Source organism: Falco biarmicus, chromosome 4 (assembly GCF_023638135.1).
Source record: "Falco biarmicus isolate bFalBia1 chromosome 4, bFalBia1.pri, whole genome shotgun sequence".
NCBI lineage: Eukaryota > Metazoa > Chordata > Aves > Falconiformes > Falconidae > Falco > Falco biarmicus.
The window spans coordinates 107,146,368-107,168,986 of NC_079291.1; the positions used below are offsets into that span (position 1 = coordinate 107,146,368).

General features: G+C 37.8%; 2 long non-coding RNA genes across 5 annotated transcripts in view; both read right to left on the minus strand.

The window, feature by feature from the left end:
* LOC130147356 (uncharacterized) overlaps nucleotides 1-22,619 on the minus strand; it is a 66,425-nt gene that overhangs the window by 13,962 nt on the left and 29,844 nt on the right. The gene's annotated exons all lie outside the window — the stretch shown is intronic.
* On the minus strand, nucleotides 13,583-21,117 carry LOC130147358 (uncharacterized). The gene is made up of 3 exons (XR_008821214.1): nucleotides 20,062-21,117; nucleotides 15,833-15,924; nucleotides 13,583-14,267 (listed from the first exon to the last, which is right to left on the minus strand). It is a non-coding gene; the product is annotated as an uncharacterized LOC130147358 (long non-coding RNA).

Consider the following 22,619-nt stretch of genomic DNA (forward strand, 5'->3'; position numbering starts at 1 on the left):
TGCATGCAGACAGTACTTTTCTAGCACTCCTTCCTGCACTTCTATCACATCTCTGTTAATAGCGATATGTTTTTATTAGTGATGGGGCATCAGTAGCTACTGCCACAAGCTGAGTCACATTCAGGTGTGCACTGCTGTTCAGTGCTGTTCACTCCTACAGCTAGCCACACAGGCTGGCTGTTCCACACAGAAGATGTCCACATCTGGTGAGGCAAACCAAAGAGACAGTCATCAGTATGCTCAGATCCATTCCTTGTACACAGAGTATTTTTATGAGCCACCACATATTTCAGAGGTGGAATCCACAAGGTTTTAATTTTACACTTAGTTATCAGAACTAGTGGCCCCTTCCCTGAGGTGTTCTCAGACCTGAGAGCTGCAGAAAAGCCCGCTGTAACTGCTCACAATGGAATAAAAGCTGTTCTAGCCTTTCTAAGAGCAAATTACTTCAGGCAGGCTTCTGAGCAGATACCGATACCGGTAATGTTGCTGGTACAGACACAAACTTACCCATGTCTAGAAAAACAAACCTCCCACAAATATTTTATCAGCCATCAGGCACTTTGCAAGGATCTGCATCTCATCACTTGCAGCTTGGCCAGGATCTAGAATTAGTGAATCCAAGTTAATAAAGGCTCACTACTTAGTAAAGAATTCAATTCACAATTAAATCTACACTTCTAAAATGGGAGTTTAAAATTAGCATGTCTGTAGGTTTTTTTAAGCTAAAGTACCCAGAAGTTGTAGTATATATGGACTGAAGCACGTTCTAGTAACTTATGCAATTAACAAAAATACAAAGTTCTTTAAAAAGTTAAAACTGCAGCCCCATATACTGTCTCAAACTTTGCCCAGCCACCCAAGCAATCGTGTTCACCCTGATAATAGCTGTGAACTTCAACTTTAAAAACATTAAACTGATACTACTCAAGTGACATACTATGTTGAATTTGTTGAGCGAACAGTTAGGCTCCTGCTATTTGAAGTCTTCACCAAAAACCCTCTAAGTTTGCTTTAATGTCACTATTGACACATTGACGAAGCAAAAAATACCCATTACTCTGTAAGAGTTAAGTGTTGTGGATACAGCAGGTCTTAAGAGCTGAAGGCATTCATTACTGGGACGCAATTCCTGGAAAAGCTTCAGGAAGCCCTTTCATTAACAGTGTTAAATCAGTAGGTATCATAACTTTTCAGTTACACAGTTATTGAGCTGTTTTTTCAGTACCTGCAGAGACTTCAAATACATGGAAAATTCGGTAAACCTGAACTATCAATTCTGACTATTGTAAGGTTACTAGATTATATTTTGCTTGTACGGGAACACATGCATTGTGTTCTCAGTATTTGCAATATTGCTGCAAAGCCAATCTGGAGACTGTATTGACCTCTGCTGACGTTCAACACTGTATGGTAGTATATATAAAGGTACTGTTCTGGGGCAATTCTTAAAGATGAAGTAACTCTTGTCTGAACTTGACATATTAGATGGTAGCCAAGCCAGCAGCCTGAAAATTTAAGTAGGTACCAGTTAAACTCACTTTCCTCTTGGATGACCTCTCATTTCTAGTCGGAAGAATCCCAGATGAAAACGCAGCTCTAGGTTCAGAAAATTTCTTTTCTTCAGAAACTGCATTTTTATCATAATGCCACTACCATGGATCTGCTGAAAATTGTAAAATTTATAGTTCTTTTCTAAACAGAAGCTGGTGGGTGGGAACAATACGAGTCCTTCAGCATGACTGGCACTCTATTGATGGAGATAAAAACCCCAAAAAACTCCTTCCATGAAACAAACAGGCCTACCTTGACACAGAAAGAAGCAGTAATATTCGCACACAATTAAACAGAATCTCAGTCCACAGCCATCAGTGTCTTTTCAAAGATGTTCCAATTAATCAAACTGTTTAACCAAGAGTGTTTTAAGTGCCTCTACTACAACATCTAAGTGCCTTTACTATGGTCTTGTAATGTGATTAATTTTAAACTGTGACTGGATAGAAGGTTGACTGTGTTGATAATCCAGTTATGTCTGGGAATTACTGTGTACCAGTTGATTGGATTAAGACATGAACACAGAATTAGGTACCACTTGCCACAGTTACATCATTGTAGGCTTGTGTTTGTGTCATGGGGTTTGCTGTAACAGACGATGCAGACAGATTCTGAAGAGACTGATGATTCAGGCAAGAGCATTCCTTTGCTGTTTAGGTTAATCTGTGAATAAGCAAAGCAGGAGTTTATGGGAGAGGCATTATATTCTCTTGGATTAACAAAGAGAAACAAGCTGGCTTAATAAAAACACAAGTCTCACTTTCAAAATTTTGTCCCACTTTATCATCACTGGAACAACCAAAGTAAGTCACACCATCAGAAATATTTCTTTTTCTACTGTAAATATACAAAATAAGCTGTGCATGTGTGGGGTATACTTTCACCAGCCATAGCTATACTGTCATGGCTTAAGAGTGCATCAAAACAAAAGCAGCACAAGGATGTAATTTTGCATGGTATTACCCATGCACACTACCAGACATAGCATTTGCGGGTTTTACAATTAAATAAACCCTAGGTAAACATCTAGACTGCTTCTCTAACCTTACCCTTCTGTCTCTCAATAAAAATTGCAACTGCTCTGTAAAATTTAGAGTGAGAAAATTATATGCATTTATTATTGTCTTTTTTAAAGACATACCTTTTGGTGGCAGGACAGATATTTGCAGCTAATTTGCTTCACATCACTGTGCATTTTTCAGAGGTCTCTCCCAAGCATTTTGAGAGTGATTCAGCAGTAATTCCAAAGCAATTCTCAGAAATTCTTTACCGTGTATGGACATCGAAATTTCTCCCCCCGCCTCCTCTTATTTTTTCTCAGCATGCTCTGCGACTTACCAAATGAGTATAAGATTTCTGCTGCAACTTGAAAATGGACTGTTTGTTAGGTTTGTAAATGTCATTTCACTTTGGGTTTAGTAGTTCACCATTCAGGAGGAAATACTACTTACTGGTTAGAGAGATAGCTGTGAGTCAAGGCACCAGGCTTGATTCCCAGTGGAGTTCAAGACCTGTGAATTCAAGCACTCATCTGCATTTTAAGTATTTTCCATTATAAATGGAAAAGTGTACTGTATACATATGCAAAAATAAACTATTTAACAGCAAAACCTTTGGAGACTCGCTGTGAAATACTGAGAACTGAGTTACGCTTCTAACCTATAAAACATTCATAAATATGCATGGGATTGTTTTGCAAAAGGAAATAATAGTTGCTGAAATGAAAGGGCACATAGCTCTTATAACTTCCCTGATTGATGAATATAAGATACAATTTTATTTTAAGCAAATTATAAAATGCCCATTTACTAAATTATGAATTAGTGAAATTCTCACATACTTTGTACATTGGTGTTAAATAGTTTAAGACAACACAGGATATACTTGTAACCAACCTCCAGTCCTGGTATTTCTACAAGATATATGAAAGCTGACCAAAATAAGTCAGTTATATGAAAATATATTATATACAAATATAAATAAAATATAATATTAAAAAAATCAATAAAGTTATTACAGACTTTAAAAAAACCCAACAAACACCTTGTGGTTGTTACTCTCAGAAGACTGATTTTTAAAAAATTAAACCATGGAATACCATGCTTGGTTCTGTGAAAGGACCACTTCTGCCCATTCATTACCTGGGTAATGGTACTTCTGTCTTGAGATGTGTTTGGGTTAATGCCTCAAGCAGCATTTTTACAAGCAACAGTTATGAATTCTAGTTGCAGTGACCCATACACAATACAGAACAAGCAGAAAAAAAACCATGTTTCTCTAAGTCACTGACCTCCCTGGATCCAGACAGAGGCAGAAAATTAACCTTAAGATATCCTTAAGGACTATAAGAATCAAAAGAAGACATAAACCACGGATACTATTAAATGCTAGGCTTTGGGACTGGGCATTGACTTTTACTGTCAAACTGTATTACTGCTGCAGGCACAAGATTCACTACAGACTTCTGTATTGATTTTGTTGAACAGCAATCAAGAGTTCAGTATTTAATGGCATGCAGCTCAAACCGAAGCTTACTGCACAGAGGTTTTAATCAATTAAATCTTCCTATTACATATTCTCATTTACTCTGTGTAAGTGCCTTGCATAAAAACATAAAAGAATGATAATGTCATTTTGTTATCATTAATACTCCATGAAATTCCCTTTACTCATTAATTTAGTAAGATTTATAGATCTTCAGTGTGCAAGGCTTTAGAAGCAGTCTAAAAATTCTGTCACAGATTTTCTGCATGACTTCTCATCTTTGCAACTTGGAATTACATAGCTGTAATGAATGACAAATTGAAGCGTCGGAGAGAATAATTTCTTCAGTTACACAGCACCCTGACAGTCAACTTGACCTTATTACATGGGGCCTAATTAAGATTCCTTTGCCATACAGATTTTAAATGACCACTATTGATCACAGCTACAGCACTGAAGATAATAAACCCTTTCTCCAACACAAATGAAGTATACTTTATCTTTGGCAGAGATAGTGAAATCACCAAAATAAATCCACCATAAAGCTGAAAACCCACTAACAATTACAGACTTTTCTGTATATACACTCTTCAAATTGTGCATGAATGCTCTTCAACATGTAATTACATGTACAGAAATTCATTCTGGTTTTACCTTTGCAACCTCTTCACGATGATGACTTCTGATAGAGACAATTTGTTACTACCATAAGACCAAAGTAATGAAAACCTAAATAAGTGTTCATACACTTGCTCAATCCCTTGCAAAAGTAAAGAGAGATATAAAGTATAATTATGTAGAGTGTTAGGTTTGAAGGAGACATTTAAATATTAAGAATTACAGTTGATAATACGAAACGGGAAGAACTATTGAAATCCATTTGTGTGAAAAGCAAGCTGAGATCCTGCAAGATAATCTCATATCACAAGATATGAGATTATTTCTCACAAATAATATCAAGCAAAATAAAATAAATCATTACATACTTGAAATGTGAAAAGGAAAGAAAGCAAAGAGACTAAGGCTTGCAGGCAATAGATGACGGTTGTAAACGTGAAGTGACAGCATAGTCTGAAAGAATTTAGATACATAGCTAAAAGGCAGACAGTACTACAACAGCAAAGTCATATCCCTTGATACAAAGTGAAAAGTATGAAAATTAGCTAAGTAGATTAGGTGTAAATAGCTTTTCACATCTTCTTATTAAAAGGGCAACTGGGATCATGTTACAAATGCAGCTGCTGATAAAAAACAACGAGTAGACTGTCTCAGATCAGCCAGTCTGAATGTTAGCACATGGATGAGATAGAGTTTTGATTGCATAACAGAAATTATTGGGGGCGGGGAGGGAGATGACTAGAAGAGAATGAAATTGGAACAAATGACCATTAAAAAAAAAAGCAAGAATGATCTTGTCCCTTAAGTCTGCAACCTCTGAAGAATTACAAATGTGAATAATAAATAGTAACGAGCTCCCTGAAAGAGCTAAGTGATAAACACTTTTTGATGCTGAGAAAACTAGGAAACAAACTAAGCAGATGTAATACGTTTTCTACTTAAAAATTCAAACCTGTTGTCCAACACTGTTGAAACTGTTTAGCTCTTTCTCCTCCCAGAAGAATGTTCTGACAATATATATCATGAAATATTCTTTGAAATCACAGGTGGTGGAGATATGAAGCAAAACAGAGTAAGCTTATCAGAGAAGTGATAATTGGCCATGGTACTGAGGCAAACTCCCACTCAATGTTGTGTGTTAACTACCAGAAATTATCACCTCTGTAAACAAAGTTTCAAGTTTTAATAAAATACACATTCTGTTGTTTTACTGTGCTGAAATTACTGTGAATGGAGTTAAAGCAGGAAAAACTATTACCAAGAAATTATATCTGCAAAGTGCAAAAGAAAATACATTCCTGGAAAACAGAACAAGAAAAAAACAGTTAAAACAAAGATGAGAAAGAAGGGCAAGGAAGTTAAAAAAAAAAAAAAAAAAAAAAGAGCTGTTTGTTGCTTTTCCCACCCTTCTCATTGAGCTCCCTGCTAACTGATGCATGGTGCCCTTGATTTTGTTGATCACCTACAGTACAAAGCAGGGAAGGCTTTGTCAAGTCATTGTACTAGTAATACAGATTGTACATTCACATGAAATGGCAAATGGTAACAACCAAGAGCCAAGGCAGGGGGTTATTCATTCACTGTAGCTTTCCTCAGCCTCAGCTGGCTGGGAAGCAGGGTGATCGCTGCAGACACAGCAATTGACTGCAACAGTAGATAGCCTAAGTCAGTGCAGATCCTTCTGTGTGGGTACCTGCCAATAACTTCAAGAAGCTTCAATTGTTTAATCATGAGCAACACCTGTGCAACTCTAGCCAATAAAGGTAACACCACAGATATTCAGGTGTACCCTGTTGGTTCCCTACCCAAGACAGTTTGTCAAAATCCTTTATGAAGTAACACTTCAGGCTCTTTGAGCTTCAGATGCCAGAAACAACGCTTCACGCCACCAAGGGCTCCTTAGCTATCAAACATGGAGAGTAACTGCTGTCTGGATGATTTGGCTTTTTGGTCCATTTAGAGATAGATAATAACATCTCTTTGCAACTACATTGCTTTCTTATTCAAGACAAGTCAAGGTGGACAACTGTAAAACAGAAAAGTTCAACTATGAAAAGTGTGTAAGCCTATGAATTTAAGGAAGAAAAGATATTAAACAATATTAATACCTCCCCTGCTGCTGTAAGGTTTCTGCGTCTGAATACTGGAATGGTAAGTGCATCTAAGCACATGCCTAGATTAATGAAATGATCAAATTACTGAACAAATTATACCCTTACTCCACACAAAGTGCATACTCTTCCCCCACAGCCCTCACTCAAAAAGTGCTTCAAATTAAACTGGCACAAAGATGAAAATATTCATTCTGCTTACACCTTACAAGGTCTGAATGGCAACTAACATGCTTCATTTACAATGTGGCATTGTCTTCTGGAGGCAGACTGAGATACTCTAAAGGGTAACGATTTCAAGTTAACATTCAACTGCATGTTCCTTTCCCACAGCCTGTCCACCAGTGAAGGCATTCAGACTACAAATTCCAGTGTTTCACTGAGAGGAGCTTTTTAGTGCCAGCCACCAAGATCAGGCACCAGAACCGGTCAGCTGTGTCAGTCCAGAACTCAGCATGGGCCAACAGGTTTTGATGGGTAAGAAATATTACTCATGTGAACAGATAGCATGCCAGATTCATCAGAAATATACTTAGGAATCACAACACTATCAGTTTTATAATTCCCATCAGCATGAGCTGGATTTTGCTAATGCCTCACAAACTGACTTGCACATGTTCCTCCCCAAGTTTCCTATTTTAGATCACTAAACCAAACACAAGACCACGTACCTCGAGCACGTAGAGCCCAGTGATTATTTTAAGGGGAAAACCACCACCGTGGGTCCCTCCGGTTATTCAACAGCAATAAATGTTTCTATATGTAATGAAACATGAATATTCCAACAGCCATGTGAGGCTGCCCTCGTGTCACTAAGCAGCACATAAAGGCAATCTAATCCAGTATACTAAGATGATGATCAAAAGCAACCTGAAAGTACCAGGGGAAACCCAAGCTGCACATGATCCTCCAAACTTCATAGAAGAGTGATTTGTTCTTAAAGGAATTTAATGAAAGAGATTCTGGCAGATGATTAAGTATGATACATTCACAAAGGACGGAGACACATTGTACAGCCGATAGGGCTAAGAAGAAAGCAGCACCACCTTTTTAAAAGATTTAACTGCTCATACCATCAGCAAGAAAAAGACATCAAAATTGGCTGCTCTCTCAGATACATTCCATCACTTCCTTTCATCCGGAGCGAGCTCTCCTCAGGCTCCCATGTAAAAGCAGCTTTTATGGGACAGGAATAAAAACAAACTCTAAAGCTAATACAAAAATCAGCTCCTTTCAAAAATCTCAGAATAAGACCTATTCCCTTCTTCTACTCACCGAACTTTGCCAGACAAGAGCTAAGTCATATTGGGTAACACCAAGCTAGGAGAATGCGTTTTTCAGGGGAGAACATCTTTGCTCTTACATTCCTGAACCATGTCAGGCTACCTTTATGAAAACGAGCTGATGATTTAAACAAAAAAAACCCCTCAGCTTCTTGCACCTAAATTGTCAGTCTGGAGGCTCTGCACCCATGTCACAGCAAACCAGGATTTCACTATCCTTTGTTTTATAGCACAGCATGGAAATTATCTGTGCTGTACATGTTAAATTAGTCTCTCTGCCATTGCATATAATTGTGCTTTAAAAATGAAAACTTAGACTCAGAACACACAAGATCTATGATTCTCTACAAGCAGTACTTTATATTACAACCAACTCCCTACAACTGCACCCATACTATCTGTTAAAAAAATAATTAAAAAAAATAATCTGCAGAATCACCCAAAATCTCAGATCTTTTCTGGAGTTGCTCCTGTTGCTTCTTTTTTAAATCAGGATTGTTCCATATTGTACTAGAATGCATTTACAGTTCTACATTTTTTTTCTTACTGTACTTTTTCTGTGAACAAAGGCAATATTACTCAGCACCATTTGCTGCCTTTCACTACTCTCTGAAGAGACTTCTCTGTTCATTCAGGCATCCACTTCCAAAAGAGGACAACATGTTGTTCTTTATCCCTTAGTTTCTCCAGAACAGCAGCAGCAGCAAAAGTATTATCCACATCACCAGAGATGTGAGAGCGCAGCTCTGAGGAAAAATCCTTGACAATAAGCAAGGATTAGATGTACTTTACCTTTGGGCTAGGAAAAAGGTGTCAAAGCACCCCTGATGCAAAGAAAACAAGCCTCATTTTCAGATGTTGCTATGCTTCCCTTTGACTATGAAACACAGAGGAGGGTACTCCATTGTTGTTGATACTTATTTCCGATCACAGGAGTGAAATGATAACTGACACCCAGTGGGAAATGAAGCATGAAGTGTTTAATTGCCCACCTGTGCTCATACCTACATCATGCTAAAAATGCTGAAGGACATGACAGCCTTGTCTACATTGCTGTTATAATCCCCAAAATCCTGCAGTCAGCAAGGACTAGCTTGCTGAGAAATCAGTTTAGCTCAGTCAAATGTCTTTCCAAGCATGGATGTGGCCATATGGTTTCCCATGCAATACATCTATAGCTTAAATTTTGACCTGATGCACTTTAAGACACAAAGGAATAAATACTTGCATCTTCTCATTCATGTGTCTGAAGGATTCTATCATTATTAGTAATATTATTGTCCCCAACATGCAATTTCTACCTTCTTATACACACCTTTGCAATTAATTTCTAAAACAACAAAGAAAAATCTGATTCAGAGCTCAGGCTCCCCATGAAGCATTTCCTGTAAAGGAAACTCACAGAAGCATCACTAGTTTGACTGGTCTGGTACAACACAGCAAGATTCTGGACTTGATCATTTATTGCTGAGGATCTTTTCCGGCACCTTAAGGCTCTGCAGTCTGTGCAGAGCATTAACAAATCGCAATGCTCTTGGTTTAAACCAGAGTAACATCTTAGGCCTAATTTACCCTTGCTTTACATACATGTCAGTCACACTAAGGTGTGTATTGCCTGAAAGATCAGATATCAGATCCTAGAGTGAGTTGTGGAAATAGAGGTAGGAAGGAAAAACTGCTTAAAAACATTGGGAAGGAATGATGACACTAGGGGTCTTAGCTTTCAAGAAGCAAGGAGAACATAAGGATGGAACAAAAACAAGAGTCAGGTAGAAAAGCAATGCTGACAGCACCTGACAGTAAGGAGCAGGTATTGGACATGCACTGTATTTGATACAGGAGTATTTAAAGCTGGTTTTGCTCTGTAAAAAGCATGAAAACCACATAAGAACTAGATCTACCCAATTTAAACAAACATCATTAAGACAGATGCTGAAATAAATTGCAAAAATATGTGAAGTCAGTACTAATGTAGAACACACACGTTCAGTCAATCTCACCTATCTCATTAGTGAGACTTGTACCAGGTGATTTTGTGAAGGCTGAAGTAAGAGTACTCCACATTGTCTAATCTCAGCTGCAGCCCTCAAGAATTCTTCTCCTATAATCATGGCTTGCTGTGGGAGGATGTGGGGGCTGTAATTGTCCCACTGAGGGCTTTTGATGGATGATTGTATTTCAGATATCTAGGCCTGCAATTCTAAACTTTACTTTGACTTATCATTACATTAAAAATAAAGCACTCGTAACACTGCCAAAAAAGTTTTTTGTCTGCTCCTAAAAAGATGCATTGCAAAAGGAAAGGATCATTTTTACTTTCTTCACGTAATTTTAAATGAAATTAAAGATACCAAGTAAATACAGTGAATTTTATAGAAGTATTGGATGCCGTGAGTCCCTTGCTATGAAAATTAAGCTAAAAAGGCACTAGATTCTCTTTGACAGGAACAGTCCAGAAAGTTTCTTTCCTACGTCACCTTTTTTAGGTGGACTGTAAAAGCGACTGAAAGAAGAACTGTCCCAAGATCTTCACATTAGCCCTTTGCCAGAGGTTATAAACAGAGTAGCAAAACCAGACATACAGCTGTTGCTGTGCAAAGCCAAGTACACAAACAGAAATGAGTGTTATCACCTAAAGCTTTGAATGGGTTAGCAGAGATATGATGAGATCAGAACTCAGTTACAAAATTTTAAACAAGTGCATCTACTAAAGCTTTGCTGTCTGAGCCTTTGGTCTAATCTGAGCACTTATGTAATGAGCAGCAGGTTCACAACCACCTGGTTTTGCTCTTAGCAAGCAATTTGTTATTTGCATTTAACCACCTTAAAGAAAAAAACAAAGTAAAAAATTACAGGATCAGAAACCATTTTGTTTACACTGCTAAATCCATAGAAATCAATAACGTAACTCCTTATTTTCAAGCAAAATCAGTCCCAAGCTATTTAAAGTTCACAAGATGTGCACAGTTGAGCACTTTGTTTTGCGACAAACAGATCAATAGATGACCTAAAAATGGTACTCAGGAATAGAAATCTTACTTGCAGAGCTGTCCTATTCTAAGTCTCTTCTTTCACTAACATTATGGAGCACACCAACTAGAGAATCACAGACGACTAACTGTTTACACATTACTTTCTACATTAAATGCTGAACTCACAAATCCACCTACTTACCATATGTAATTTGTAGCATACAAATGCCAAGCCACTTAAGGTGTCATTGTTTTTTTGGTAAGTGACATTTTTATGGCATCCCCACAATAGCACAAAGATCACTTCACCAGAACTCAGCGGTTACCACTTGCCAGAAGAGAAAATAGCAATGGTTTGCAGAGAAACACATTGTGCTCCTTGGGAATGTGATGTATGACACTGATGCCTACCCACTGGCACAGGAAGATACGATAATTTATAACAATGTTTGAAATACACATGAGTGACTATCTTTTAATGCTTCAAATGCTTATATCATACACTATACACAAAGGTGATATGAATATTCATAAAATCTAGGCCTCCACTGTAAAGCCACTACCGTGGCCATTTCTCTTAACGGACATTACTGTTGCAAAATTGAACTGCCAGCTCTGGATGCAAACTCATACACTCAGCACAGTTACCCATACGTACCTTGAAGTTAATGTTTTGTTCCCACTGTTTTGACGAGCATCAGGTAACTATTTGATGATGTCACATATGTCATACATATGTGCTCCAAATTAAATCTGTACAAAAAAGCAAATACATTTTTTAGATTAAACTTTGGAAGAGGAAATGAAGTTGCATTCTTGGCCTTCTTCAACATAAGACGTGTCCTTTTTGGAAATGTTCATAAAGCATTCAGTTAGCTTAAGATAATGGCATATGTTCAAAGTGAAAAAACACTTCTTCCCCAAAGAGGCATGTTAGGACTACTGGTGCTGGAGAAAGAAGAAATACTTGATTCACTGCCAGTGTCTGAACTCTCAGAACACGGCTGATCGCAGCTCTGAGAACTCAGCTCAACTCCAGAGCAGCTATTTATTTTTGTTAACTTGATCATAGTTTCCCAACTTTTAAACTCACACCACTGTTAGGAAATTTTACCTTTCCCACCTCTCCCCCCATCAGAAATGGCATATGAGCGACATTCATAGTTTTACCACACATTTATTAGCACTGGTTTTGTAGCATTAGCTTCAGTATCTGCATCCATGAGTGAGCATGCACTTAAAATGAGGTTTCTTACTTGTAATTCATTAACACTTTAAAACATTCCAGTGTACAGTTTTCATGGATTTAGGCATCCTGGTTGGAAGACTTTAAATACCTTTAATCTTTCAACCCAGTATTGTGATCCACAAAGCTCCTTTATCACCCAAAACCTCTATTACCTTCAGCTGATACCCTGACACACTAGTTCCAGCCACTGCAAACACCTGGGGGAATTGACTGCTGTACCCAGTTGAGGTGGGAAGAGTTTATACCCCAGCAGTTCAGGAGAATGAATGGTTTTCTAATAAATAATTACACAGTGGGAAAAAAAAAAAAAAGAAAGAAAAAAACCCAAAGACAACGTTTTCCAGTTGCAATCCTACCCCACCCACTTCTGCTGCTGGCTGTTAAAAGACTGTAACAAGGCTCCTAAAGTTTTTCATCTTTTTTGTGGTATCTCAAAACTCTGGGGACTGGCCTACTTTTAAAGGCTGTATAGCTCTAAGTCAGTTAAGAGCGTGACTTCTTTTATCCTAGTGACAGAATGTAAATCATACGTAGATGTGCTCATATTATAAAAAGCACCTAACACTGGAAGCTTCTTTGGCTTGCCAACATGGACAATCAATATGGCACTTGAAAGCTTACCTCATGATCAAAGAGCACAATCCACTGAATTAACTCCAGGCATACAGCAGGCTACATTATTCTAAAATTTCTCGAATGGCAGACTGAAATTGCCCCGTTCACAGAGCAAACAGTTGAAATCAAAAGGTAATAGTTTCACTTACAGTACATTTTCATAGGCAAAACAACACACTTATAAGGGTACCAGTACACAGTACCATTTGTGGGGCACTCTCTATTAAAGTATTTTCCTAGTATCATACATAGATCCATCAAGCCTGTGAGTTTAATTTTATTCCTGCATAGGAATAAACACGTACCATATTTTCAGTCTTGATTGGCAGTCTGTACACAGGCCACTGAACTAAAAGGTGTAAGACTGCATGTGATCCACATGGAGAAAATCTAAATGCTCAGCATAGCTGATTACATCACACTTTTCTAGAGTTACTCAACCTAACCCACAAAGCTTATGCTTCCAGCTAAACATTTGTTATTAATTTTTCCAAGACAGCTCCTGGGAGAAAACCACCCTTTCTTTCTGTTCAGATTTTTAAATAAAAAAAACAACCAAGCAACAAAACCAGGAACAGGAGATACACACTTGACCATTTTTAGATACAAATGAAATGTATGCTTTCTAATTCAGGGCAGGATTGAAGATCTCTTAGGTGCTATAAACAGCTTGCCTGAGCACTATGTATTTTTAAACGTCTTTTTGGCGTCCCTTACTTGATGGCAACCCATCAAAACCAACGGTGCATTAAATTAGCATATCAGAAACTAAAAGATGGTAAGAACTCTGGATTAGAATCTATTCTCAGTAAAATTATCGAGGTTTACATAATCTTAGTGGTGTCAATAGTATTAAAAAAATCCTTTTACATATTCTAAACCATCATGAGCCTTGAAAGTAAGGAAATTGTACACAGAACTACATCTCTGCTTGCCTGGCCCCAGGGATGCTGCTAGGCTTGACCTGATGTCTGAGCAGTGAGAAATCCCTTCAGAATCTCATCAGCCTTCTCCTCTTCAGCTTCTTCTGGAGTTATTTCGGTGTCCACAAAAATGTATTAAAATCTTATATTTACTGTTTAAGTAAGTTCTTGAAGACTCTGAAAAAGCCTTCCCTTGCTCTCCCTCTTTACTGTTTGATAATCTGCACAGATACAGCCACACTGTAGATCTGGCAAAAAATACTCTTTGAGGCTTAGCAGGTCCCTCACCTGCACCAGTGTTTTGAGATGTTGCTTAGAGTTCCACCTCAGAAAGTATTCTTACACACACACACCTGTTATGAGGAGAACGTCAAAGGGTTGTGTGATAAACAAGTGTGGGTGAGAGCCTGGGGGCTCCTCTTCACTCCCAAGATAAGGTCCAAATATGTAGCCAGCTCCTAAGCAGAATTAAAAACATATTATTAAAGTATTTTTGCAGGCTGCATCTGTTTTCAACACCCACAACCTTGCCCCTGTCTTGATACCACTGCCTACTCATGTGAGTGTTTCAGCTTTAGATAGAAACCATTTTAGGGAGGAGGGCCAGTAAGGTTAATGACAGCTAGCTTTTATTTTTCAGGTTGAATATGGCCAAAGCTACAACCTGTCTTTGCAAAATGGCAAGATCTCTTGGCATGTATACTTACATCCAGTTTTAATAAAGAAGCTCAGCCTGTCGTAGCAGACAAGTTCATTATTGCAGAAGAGAACTATCATGTGAGGTTTAGTGACTCTTCCAAGACCATACAACACCTTCAGCAAAAATATTGGTTTTGCTGTTTCTTCCTGATGGTCTTTGAGAGGGCCGGACAGTTTATGTGCTAGGGTAACTCTCACATTAAACAGGTCTGAACTTTAAAATCTGTCCATGATCCAACTAAAACTTTGAAATGACAAATTTCTGTTTCTGTAGCTCTGCTTCTTAGACATATTCCACTGTCAGCCTAAACATACCAGTCAAATTTTCCAGTTGCCGAGGCAGTTGTACAATTATTTAAAAGTTAATTCCAGAACCACTGTACTGAAATTGTTTTTAAGACCTATTAACCTATGAAAATTTATAGGTTGTCAGCTTGGATTCCTTATGGCTGTTAAATATGTAGTATGTATTTTCTAAACCTTGTTGACTGAATTTGTCACTTGTGAACTGGAAAAATGCCAAGGGGTGTTGTTAAAGTGTACAAGACATCACAGTGTAATTTCTGAAGTTTTCTACAACTTCTGCTATTTACATAATGAAATTTGAACTTTCATTTGGGTACTTTTATTATTTACATAATAATTAAAACTGATGCTTTCTCAAGGCACTGGTTTTGAGAACATGGGAAAACAACATAAAAGTCTTCCAATAGCCCCTCTCACTAACAGTTTCTACTACTGCTGAAACAAAAAAGTTACAGCCATCGGGACAGTTGTAATTAAACATCTTCTTTGATGTTCTTTGTCAGGAAAAGTAAGAGTTTGAAAGCAAGTTTAAATGCAATGGGGAAAACAGGGTAAAAGCGGATGTCATTGTTCTAACAAAACATACAAGTTTATCTATGCTTTTCCTCCCCACTACTCAGAAATGGAAAAAGCAATGGATTTTCCCCCACATCCTAGATACTTGAGGCTGGTCCTGCTTCAAGTGGGAGGCTGGACTTGATCTCTCTGCCAATCTAATTATTCTGATTCTAATCTCCTTAGCAAGACACTTCAAAATGTCTAGAAACAGCAGGATAAGAAAGGATTCATATGATTAAAGTACCTTTCTTAAGTAAGAAGTTTATTTGCTTCGTGACTCTACAATTTAATTTTGTTCACACCCAGATTCTACTATAGAAACAGGGTGACAGCAGAAGCCACACTTAGGCATTGTGGCATAGCAACTACAGCAGGCAGTCAACTGGGACCCTGCTTCAAGGGGTCGTTATAAAATAGGGAATGTTAGCCTCTGAACCAGTCACAAGCTGCAAGTACTTACACCGTGAGACAATCTGCTGCTTAAAATCCTAGATGAAGCACCAGAATGAAGATACACCTGCTGAGAAATAGCCTCCTCTGTTCAGGATCATGCTGTCAAAGAAAACAGACCTGAGCAAACGTGAGGCAAGTGATTGTCAAAGATTACGTGATTAAGTGGATTTATCCCTTTTGTTCATTAAGAATGTTTCCCCACAATGTAGAAGACTCTTCTCCATGCCAAACCCCTTTTCTAGAGTGTTTCCTTAAACTCTGAGGTCTTGGTATTCCAAGGAGCATCAAGACAAATTCAGAAGGACAACTACAGGTAAAGATAGAGCAAAACCAGCAGGTAAGAGCAGTTTCATTGTTGCCTGGCTTAACAAAAGAAAACACCTGACAAATACATTTCTTACTTTTTGTCCTCCTTGCAGCAAGATAAGATTTATTCTATTACTCTAGATTTGCACAAGGGTAAGTAACTCCGGTAACAGCAGTTAAGTTATTCTGGCATGAACCCAGTGTAAGCAAAAGCAAAATTTAGTCTCTTGTTTGTTCTTTATAAGGCTCCTGACCCTTAAAGCATCAGACTGTTTGGAAACAATCCCATAGCCTTCAAGTCAGAAAGGCAAAAAATCTGACTTACATAAAAAGTACAAGTATGCCAAGTAAATTTGGTACTGCTTTATATTTTACTGACTTAAAAAGATGCAGAAACATTTGTTTTAAAACAAAGTTTATAGGGCCTAGCAAGAAAGCACTCTTGGTGGCGGGTGTATTCTATTACTGAATCTGCTGCTTCTCTCCATTACTTTTGGGCAAACTACGTTGTTGTTTTTTTTTCTTAAATGGAAACCACAGTTCTTGTCTGACTGCTTCATGGAAGGATTAAGAGTTTTGATAGCTATTAAAAAGGTTTGGATTTTACGATAGATAAGAAAACATTTCTTTCTGAGGTTTCTTAAAGCATGGCTGTTACGAGAATAACAATAAAAAGTCATCCTGTGTGTCACGGTAAGCTCAGCACAGGATACATCACATTTTGCAGCCTAGAAGTAGCACAAAGCTTGTTGGTTTTGAAGTAAGGACTCAGAGAGAGGGACAAGTAGACCTCCTTTTGTAAAGTTTGCTGCTAATCATTGCCTTGAATTCCTTTTCCAGCTTTATCCCTTAAGCAGATCTCTTTATAAAACAAATAGGAAGTGACAGCTATGGCATCAGTGATGGATGCAGTATAAACGATCCACAATGCTTTCCCGTTTCTCTCTGGGGATTGGGTTGTGAATTTGCATTTACAGTCATATTCCATCTGTGGGGCTTGAGAACATCAGACATCAGTCACAAAATGTAATACTAGATCTTTCTTCTTCCTCTTTTTTTTTTTTTTTTCCCAAAGGAAACCGGGCTAATTTGGTAACTATCCGGGTTCTGAGTGCAATCCCTCATCTAACTGCTTACTTGAGCCTATTTAGTCATTTGGACCCAAACTTCCCAAGCCTGACAGTGTACAGAAGCTGTCTCTGGAATGCAGACATCTTCTTATATGTGGGTCCTTTGCCTTGCTGCCCTAGAACTGAAACTGCAGAGATCAATGACCTCAACTAAAAGAACACTATCAGTTTCCTTCATCTTCTCAGTTTTTTGTGCACTTCTTTGTAGAGCTACATCTCATGGATATTTTGACTCAAAAAAATAAATTTCCTACATAAACAGTAGAAACCCAGTATTGGCAGAATCCAGTCTTCACACAGCTAGTCAAGAACTTGAACAGTTGAAAGAAACAGCAGTTGTCAAACATTGCTCTGCAGCTACGCCGTCATTTTACTGGTAATGACTTTTGTCACCCGCTATTATTTAATCAGAAAATACAAAAGAAGTGAGAAGATAATGGTCCATATTAATAGCTCTTCAAGATGTCTTGATTTAAACACTTAAAATTTTTCAAGAAGTTCCTCAGCACTACTAATGACTGCAGTTATTCATAGCTTTCAGTTGGAAAGCAGTATCTTCTGGCATAACAGTCACTCACAAAAAGCTCACATGCTTGCTTGATAAGGATGGCAGCATTCTTCCCTGATCGCATATCACTAATATTACTCAAGCCTCTGAAGCAGTTATATATTAGCAATTTAACATACACTGATAAATTAAAGGTAATGAAACCAACAAGTCATTGTGTTTCTTCCTTTACAGTTATTTACAGTAGACTTTTACATAAGTAAGCTCTACACAAACATGCTTTTTTATTATTGAAATTAGAAATATTTCTGAGATAAACCTCTTAATTAGCTGTTACATTTTTCTTTGCAAAATCTCAGCATATCACAAGAAAGCTTCCTTCACATAGGCAAAACCGGAAGTAAATAGTGAAACAACTGATGGCAAGATCATAACTGTATCAGAAGAGGACCAGATACTTCATGAGACAGCTGTTTCACTCAGATTTTCACCTCTACGTGATGCACTTAAGGTCAGAGTGGACCACTTACAGTCCTGAAAAGTCATATGCAGACACATGCTATTATGAAGGCACATGCCGCCAACAGAAACACAACTAGGTATTAAAATCCTGCAATAGCTGTAAACATGCAAAGAACTTGGACAGAAGACATCAAACACAGGACATGTGCAGAGGCCACACCTCACCCTGATCAGTCTGGGCCAGCTCAACTCTCACACAGCAGCCAAAAACTTGATTTTAAGGAAAGATGTACACTTGCTCCTAAAAAAAGAAAAATAGTCTTGCTACAAATCTTCAGTTCTGAATAAATAGAGAAGTTACTTAGAGTTTGACTAGCATTTGTATAGCTCCACAAAGATTTCTATGAAAACTGGTATCTGAGAATAGTAACAAGATGTAAAACCTGTGTTTTAAAGAAGTATGATTGTTCTCAGAAATAACTTGGCTAAGAGCTAAAATAGACCACTTCCCATGGTAGCGATTGGTGAAATCTTGCTAAAATGTTCCATTGTAACCAGAATAGACTAAGAACTGTTGACAATACACCCGTGTATTTTAGAGAAATTAGGGACTGGGAGATCTGAAACATGATGTCACAGCTGAGGCAATATACCTGATATTAAAGGCCACGTAGCCTCACATAATTTTGTTCTAGTAAGGCTATAAATCACTGCATCTTTCAACCTTTTTTCAGCTTGGCTATATTTCTGAAGGGAATTTTTGTTCCCTATCCCCCCAACCAAACAAATGAAACCTTTACTGTTGGAGTTATCAGAATTAGAAATTAATATCTTTGTGTAAATTCAAGAAACTGTAACACTCCCAAAGCACCACAGCAGAAAATCTCAGAATTAGGTGTGACTGTAACCAAGTTACAGGCTCAAAGCAGAATGCCAATCCGTTCACAAGTTTGGGAAAGTAAAGCTGGCTCCTTACAACAAGGATAATTAAAATGAAGTTTTTTTAAAAAAGTTGATACATAAGCAGGAAAGAACAGCATAGAGCACATCAGAATTAGTGTCCTAAGCAACACCAACAACTTTCTCCATGCACACACACCCGTCACATCTCCTGCCAGAAGCTCTACATCGACAAAAGAAAATATAAGCTTCAGGAAAGCTTCTGATCTAGATGATTTTTGCATGCACAGTTTAAAAGTTAGTAGACCTATTCATACATGTTTGAGAAAAAGACAGACAGATGGAAGATTTAAACATTTTTGCAAAATGCTAGTAGGAAACTGTCTTATTTTTCTCTATTGTGTTTAAACTGTCAATCATTTTCCCTCCCTCTCCAATTCTTAAGAGATTTTAAATATTGGGTCGATTTAGTAGCTTGTAACTGCAAAATCCAGTTAATGCCAATTCCTTTATAAATTGTTTCGGGTAATGTTTCATACACTGATACTTTACAGAATAAAAGATGTGCTTTCCGGGCACCAGTATACACGGGAAATGGGCAAAATGCCACTGTTCTGTGTGTTCAAGTCCATTATAGTACAGAAAGATCCGAATACACAACTGAAAAGATCATGTGCATCTCTAACATATAGCTAAATGAAACCAGAAGTAACCCCACACTCGATGCCCACTCTCCAAATATGGCTATTTGCTGCCTGTTCTTGAAAACAAAGCTTTAGTCACAAACTAGAGGACAGAATTTTTTCTCCACAGAACTTAAATCCATGTAAGAAAGTTTTAATGCTTTAAACCTTCCTGCTGTATTAAACCTAAAAATAAATAGCACATATTGTAACACCTTGCAGTCTTATGACAGAAGATGGAACTTACCAGGAGATTCAAAGCAGTCATTTGCAATACTTCTGGTTTGTTCCAAGCCAACACTTTTTCTTCTTGAGTGATTGTTTGGGTTGTGATGCTCCAGGCTTCAAAACGACTGTCATCTCCACCAGCGCCACAACACAGTATCTTTGAGTTGGAGTCTTCCACCATTCTCAGGGGCTTCAAACCAGTGCTAGTTATTCTAGCTGACTTTTATGCACAGGCTTCTGATTTTCCCAGGGGCTAGAAGAAAAAACAGGCCTTTTGTTTTTACCTTGGTGGGCAGAAAACAGCACGTTCTCATTCCAACTAACCTTAGGGCAAGAGAGTGGAAATGTGATCTTCCTATACAGTGTATGCAGTTAACGATTATACAGAGATGTACAGTCATTATTTACACCAAGTATCAGAAGACCAAGACTACTAATACCATCTGAGAAAGCAGATGCTTTTAAGATTGGTACTGTATCTATTTTGTGAGTCAGAATTTTTTTTTTAACCTCTTAACCTTATCAAGCAGGCCTCAACACTTACATGAACTTTCACCCATGGATCTTTGATCCTTTCCTTCCCACCTCTGTAATAACTACTTACAGACCTGAACATAAGCGACGCTTTTGCATCTGCACCAGATCAGAAAGCAGAGACACAGCTTTGCTGGCATTTCCTGGAAACTGATGATTCTTCTGACTAAATTTCACTTCCATTAATTACTGTCTGCTTCCCCATACTCATCTGCAGTTCAAATTGGAGAAGGAGCTTTGTACTGTTTTTGAACTGCTGTACACTGATGCAATACCAATGGTTAATTCCCAGGTAGCTTATTTCACTAGTAACTTCAACAATACCTACTAAATGCACCTTACACCTACACAAGACCTCTTTGACCCTTTGCCATTGCCTTTATGTCCGTACGCCCTTTGTGAAACAACTAGCAGAGTGAAGCAGATATAAACAAGCGGTTGCACTGAGACACCAGCAGACTGGGTTAGTCTGTAATTTGTATTCTTGCACTGTTACTCCAGGATGATTGCATAGCTATTTGCAATGCCATAAAAAGGTACAAGAGACCAAGCCCTGCCCTTCTTGGTCAGTCACGACCCTGTAATTTGTGGTAGAAACAATCCTAGTATAGTAGGAGGGGTGTGATGGCACCAGGCTTAGGTGTTTTCATGTGTGCCAGTGAAGTGGAGCAAATGAGAATTTTAACCTACAGTGGGTATGAGAAGCATTGCTGCAGAGCCCAGCTGTGGCAAATCTTCCAGCTCATTAATCATGTGCTCTCACCTCTGCAGTAAAGACATGTTTTCTCTGCAGTTATTCTGCATTTAAATATGGCTTTGTCCATGTCCTGCTATGCAATATAGTACCTGGGACTGTTCAGCACGACAGAGGCTTAGCTCCTTCAAGAGAAGTATAGTTCTAAGACATTCAAGACATTTTATTCAGCAAAACCATTAGCATAATTGCTAGAAATAGAGCACGCTGAAAGCTAAATACAAAAACTTTTCTTAAAGAACAGGTTTCATAACTAATTCAAGATGCTTTTTAAAGTTAACAGAAAAAAGTAATGAGGTAAATAAGACCAGTAACGAAGCAATAGAAATAAGTAATGAAGGGCAATTTAAATTTATCTAGGGACATTCCCATTTCAAATAACAAATTAATGACCATCTAATAATACATCCTTTTATTCATACATGATTATAACTTTTCATTTGCCTCTTTCTTTGCTATCATTTTTCTTCAAACTTTGTAAAATCAGTTGAGGATGTTGGCAGCTAAAATTTCAGACTGCATAAAAGATCCACACCAACCCATCAAATATAGAAGACAGATAAAGGTAAGTTAGCTTTGAATTAACTGCATTAAAGTCTCCCCAGAATTCTTTCATTTTTAGTATTATTCATCTTTCTCTACTGTGTGACTGCCCTAAACAAATAAAAATAGCATGGTTAGGTGTGTGATTCTAACAAGGAAAACACAGTACCGCTCACAAAATACATGGCTACCTTAACTGAGGAAATCAGGCAGAAAGGTAACTTATGAAGGAAGTTGAAAGGCATCCAAAAAATGTCTGCTGGAACAAGTACTGTGTGAAAAGGCTGGAAAAAAGTTTCATAAATTTTGTGTGTGTATAGAGATCATTAAACTTCATTCAGAAAATTAAGTTACAAGTTTTGTCCCAACTATCACTCTTCTTAGAAACACCTATAGCGTGACCGGAAGTGTTCAAAGCTGATTTAGTCTCTAATAAATTCAGTATCTCAGATCTGCTTCCTATCATGTTCTAATCAAGATTACTGAGCTACAAGACAATGTTTCATCTAAAAGATCTAGATTTTTTTGTATATTAAAGGTTTAGCATTAATACCTTTTTTCTTCTCTAAGCATTTAATCCAACCCTTGCAAGAAGCGCTCCTCAAGTATTGCCAAGAATCAATTTTGTGCCAGTTATCACCATCTCTCAAAGACAATTTTTATTTTTTAAGAAACAAATGAAGTACTTGTAGTAGAATTGTCAGCATTAACACAGGGCAGACTCGAGAAAACAGAAATGGATTTTA